At 43.2% G+C, this 4,796-nt stretch overlaps 2 long non-coding RNA genes across 5 annotated transcripts; one reads left to right on the forward strand and one right to left on the reverse strand.

The window, feature by feature from the left end:
* Positions 1 to 843: 843 nt before the first annotated feature.
* Positions 844 to 1,301, reverse strand: LOC139024858 (uncharacterized). The gene is made up of 3 exons (XR_011476235.1): positions 1,221 to 1,301; positions 1,096 to 1,125; positions 844 to 946 (listed from the first exon to the last, which is right to left on the reverse strand). It is a non-coding gene; the product is annotated as an uncharacterized lncRNA (long non-coding RNA).
* LOC139024857 (uncharacterized) lies at positions 1,221 to 1,925 on the forward strand. Of its 4 annotated transcripts, none has more exons than XR_011476232.1 (3): positions 1,221 to 1,303; positions 1,400 to 1,625; positions 1,660 to 1,925. It is a non-coding gene; the product is annotated as an uncharacterized lncRNA (long non-coding RNA). The 4 variants fall into 4 exon arrangements; XR_011476233.1 differs by having other exon boundaries at positions 1,461 to 1,625; XR_011476234.1 differs by lacking the exon at positions 1,221 to 1,303 and having other exon boundaries at positions 1,379 to 1,625; positions 1,660 to 1,689; positions 1,720 to 1,925.
* Positions 1,926 to 4,796: the final 2,871 nt, after the last annotated feature.

A 4,796-nucleotide genomic window follows, 5' to 3' on the forward strand; every position in this document is an offset into this window, starting at 1 on the left:
GACAAGGAGAGGTTCCTCTGCACCTGCGTTCAGCATACACGCTGCATCACAGAGAGTTAGGTTAGAGAACCTTCACCATAGACAAGGGAAGTTTCTCTCTCTCTCTCTCTCTCTCTCTCTCTCTCTCTCTTCTCTCTCTCTTTCTCTCTCATCTCTCTCTCCTCTCTTTCTCTCGTCTCTCTCCTCTCTTCTCTTCTCTCCTCTTCTCTCATCTCTCTCTCTCTCTCTCGTTCTCTTCTCCTCTCTCTCTCGTTCTCTCTCTCTCTCTTCTCTCCGTTCTCTCTCATCGTCTCCTCTCTCTCTCTTCTCTCTCTCTTCTCTCTCGTCTCCTCTCTCTCTCTCTCTCCTCTCTCTCTCTCTCTCTTCGTCTCTCTCTCCCGCTCCTCTTCTCTCTCTCTTCTCATCCCATCACGTCACTCACTCACCTCACTCACTCACTCACTCACTCACTCACTCACTCACTCTCACCATCCATCACTCACTCACTCACACACCACACGACACACACACAACAATCATCACACGATCACTACATCACACACACACACACAATCACACACGACACACACCACAACACACACCACAAGGCACAACACAGAACAGTTTAGCCAGATTCACGCTTGAAAAGAGAGGGTTTTGACCTCATCGGGGACTTCCTGGTTGATACAATTCCGTCATTCTTCAATCAACCACTAGGTGGCAGGAGAGCTATTTCTGCAACCAGAATAGTATGAGTCCCCATAGATGGCCAAGCTCCAAGGTTAAATTTTGACTGTATCGTATAAAATGTATAAACATGTTATTGATTTAAGGCTAGGCATAAAGGTTAGCAGTGTGGTTAGGGTTAAGGTTAAAATCACATTTTAAGAAACATATTGACAAGAGCTAGACAGGGTTCTAAAAATATAGGGATGACCTGAGAGTAACTTGGCCAGATGGGGAGGACCTGAGAGTTACTTGCCAGATGGGAGGACTGAGAGTAACTTGGCCAGATAGTGAGACTGAAGTTAACTTTGGCCAGATAGTACGGACCTGAGAGTAACTTGGCCAGAACAGGGACGACCTGGAGTGAAACGTGGCCAGATAGGGGACGACCTGAGAGTAACTTGGCCAGATGGGGAGGACCTGAGAGTAACTGTGCCAGATGGGAGGAACCTGAGAGTAACGTTGACCAGATAGTGACGGACCTGAGAGTAACTTGCGCCACGATAGTGACGCACCTGAGAATAACTTGGCCAGATAGTGACGGCCTTAGAGTAACTTGGCCAGATAGTGACGGCCTGAGAGTAACTTGGCCAGAATAGTGACGGCCTGAAGTAACTCTTGGCCGATAGTGACGGGCCTGAGATGTAAACTTGGCCCAGATAGTGACCGGCCTGAGAGTAACTTGGCCAGATAGTGACCGGCCTGAAGTAACTTGGCCAGATAGTGACGGCCTGGAGAGTAACTTGGCCAGATAGTGACGGCCTGAGAGTAACTTGGCCAGATAGTAAAACCTGAGAGTAACTTTGGCCAGATAGTAACGGCCTGAGAGTAACTTGGGCCAGATAGTGACGACCTGAGAGTAACTTGGCCAGATAGTGACGAGCCTGAGAATAATTTGGCCAGATAGTGACGACCTGAGAGTAACTTGGCCAGAATTAGTGACGACCTGAGCAGGTAACTTGGCCAGATAGTGACGACCTGAGAGTAACTTGGCCAGATAGTGACGAACCTGAGAGTACTTGGCCACATAGTGACGACCTGAGAGTAATTGGCCACGATAGTGACGACCTGAGAGTAACTTGGCCAGATAGTGACGACCTGAGAGTAACTTGGCCAAGATAGTGACGACCTGAGAGTAGTCCTATAACAGTCCTCCTGTATTCTAATGTATGGTCATATTTCTTCTGTTCACTAGTTAACATTAAACATGTCATAACTTGTCTGCCTTGTTCATTTCTTTGTGATGATATTGAATGTGAACCAGTTATGTTCTATTAAAGAGTGTTTTTATTCACTGGGGGGACATGTGTATATACAGTAAATATATAAATAATAAAAAATGAATCAGCTGTCCCAAAAAGTCTCTTTTTGTTCCTTTCCAACATCCATTGGACTGAGAGTTTTGGATCTCTTACTCTCTCTCTCTGTCCCCCCTCCTCAATTCAATTCTCTCTCTCCTGCTCCCCCCTTTGTCTCTCTCTGCCTCTACCCATTCTCTGCCCCTCCCCCCTCCTTATTCGCTCTCTCGATACCCGTCCCTCTCGGCGTCTCTCTCTCTGCCCTCCCCATCCATCCTCTCTCTCTCCCCCTCCCTCTCTCTCTCTCTCTCTCTCTCTCTCTCTCTCTCCCCCTCCGCTCTCTAACACCCCCCCCCTCTCTCTCATCTCCACAGGTGCAGCAGGTTGATAGGGTTTGTTAGACTATACAGAGGAAGTAGTCACTGTGATGTGAGTGGTGCTCGTTTGGTGATTTATCTCGTAATCATCACACAAAAATACACACAGAAGAGATGAGAAACAATACACCAGGGATGTGGACATACTGATTCCTCAGGGATATCTCTAGTTCCGAATTAGGTGTCCAGTGTTTCCATTACCGGCGAGTGGTTCATGCAGGTCATGCTTTGAGATCCAGTCTGAGTGTTCTAGAAGTTGCCGTAGTGTTTTTGATGTTGTTAGAGTTCTTGCTTATGTTTTGAAGTGTTGTAGATGTTCCTTATGTTTTTGAGTGGTTGGTAGAGTTGCCTTATGTGTTTTTGAGTGTTCTAGAGTTGCCTTAAAGTGTTTTTTGAGTGTTCTAAGGTTGCCCTAGTGTTTTTGAGTGTTGTAGAGTTGCCTTAGTGTTTTTGAGTGTTCTAGAGTTGCCTTATGTTTTTGAGTGTCTAGAGTTGCCTTAGTGTTTTTTGAGTGTTCTAAGAGTTGCCTTATGTTTTTTGAGTGTTTCTTAGAGTTGCGCTTAAGGTGTTTTTGAGTGTTGTAGAGTTGCCTTAGTGTTTTGTTGAATGTTCTGAGTTGCCTTAGTGTTTTTAAGTGCTCTGTTAGAGTTGCCTTAGTGTTTTTGAGTGTTGTAGAGTTCCTTAGTGTTTTTGAGTGTTGTAGAGGTTCCTAGTGTTTTTGAGTGTCTAGTTGCTATAGGTGTAGTTGCCTTAGTGTTTTTTGAGTGTTGTAGAGTTGCTTAGTGTTTTTGAGTGTTTTAGACTTAGTTTTTTTAGTTGATGCCGCTTAGAATGTTTTTGAGGTGTTGTCTAGAGGTGCCTGTAGTGTTTTGAAGTGGTCTGAGTGTTCTAGAATGGTCTTCTCACCCACACTGGATAAGAGACGGGAGGGGAGACTGGACAAGTGCCCAGCTCTGCCCGTGATGACACCTCTAGGTGAGTCAAGTAAGTACACATTTCATTTTCTTGTTCATATTGTAGATGATTGAATTTTCTCTTTCCTACCTCCTTGTCATGTGTGAAGTATACGCATGGTGAAAAAAACGCTCCAAATACACATGTAATCTGTGCTGACTTGTTGCAAACCCTCAGACAACGTATGACCTGTGATAATTAATCTGATTATGACCGAGCTGGTCATTTAAATGAACATTTGAACCATCTTTTGGCCATGTTTCTGATATAATGCTCCACCCGGCATTCAGCCAGAAGAAGTACTTGGCCACCCCTCATATAGCCTGGTTCTCTTCTAGGTTTCTTCTCCTTAGGTTTTTGGCCTTTCTAGGGGTAGTTTTTCCTAGCCACCGGCTTCTAACAGCCTGCATTGCTTGCTGTTTGGGGTTTTTAGGCTGGGTTTCTGTCAGACTTGAGAATGATGAAAGCTGCTGTTAAGAGGGCTATATAATATTTGATTGAATTTGATTTGAAATGTGGGAAAAAAATAAAAATAATTATAATATACAGTACCAGTAAAAAGGTTTGGGACGAGCTACTGCATTGTCTGACTTTAGATGAAATTCATTACAGACTAAAAGGGATTTAAGAAACAAACTTTTCAAACTAAAGGAACTTGTGGCAGGGAAAAACCCACACTTTGATAGAAAAAAAAAGGGGTTTTGTCACACTTGGTATGGTGTCATAATATCAGTCCAAAAAACTACTAAATACAAAAGTATAGGTAGTAGAATACCAGTAGTAAGAACTAATCCTAGAAATGAGCTTACATTACCAGTCAAAAGTTTTGGACACACTACACATTTCCAGAGGTTTTTCTTTTTTTTTTTTACCTATTTTCTAGTAGTGAAGACATCAAAAAGTGATGAAAAGAAAAAAAACCAGGTTATGGAAATCACTGTAGAACCAAAAGGCGTGTTTAATACAATTCAAACATGATATTTTATATTTGAGATTTTTCACAAAGTAATCACTCTTTGCCTTTGATGACAGCTTTGCACACTCGTTGAAGAGTTGACTATATAGTGCACTAAGGACCAGACCCAAGGAAGAGTTGACTAACAATAGTACACTAAGGACACCGAGGAAGGTAGTGAACTATATAAGTTCGACTAAGGACCTCCGGGAGTTGTTGACGTATTTAAGTGTACACTCTAAGGACTTCAAGGAAGAGTTGAAACTATATAGTACATAAAGGGACCAGGAAGAGGTTGAAACTTATAGTACACTAAAGGACCTTGGGAAGAGTTGACTATATAGTACTAACTAAGGACCCTGGGAAGGTTGACTATATAGTAACACTAAGGACCCTGTGGGAAGAGTTGACTATATAGTACATCTAGGACGCGGAAGAGTTGACTATATAGTAACTAAAAGGACCTGGGAGAGTTGACTATATATGTACCCTAAGGACGCTCTGGAA

This window comes from Salvelinus sp. IW2-2015, unplaced genomic scaffold (genome assembly GCF_002910315.2).
Source record: "Salvelinus sp. IW2-2015 unplaced genomic scaffold, ASM291031v2 Un_scaffold1953, whole genome shotgun sequence".
NCBI lineage: Eukaryota > Metazoa > Chordata > Actinopteri > Salmoniformes > Salmonidae > Salvelinus > Salvelinus sp. IW2-2015.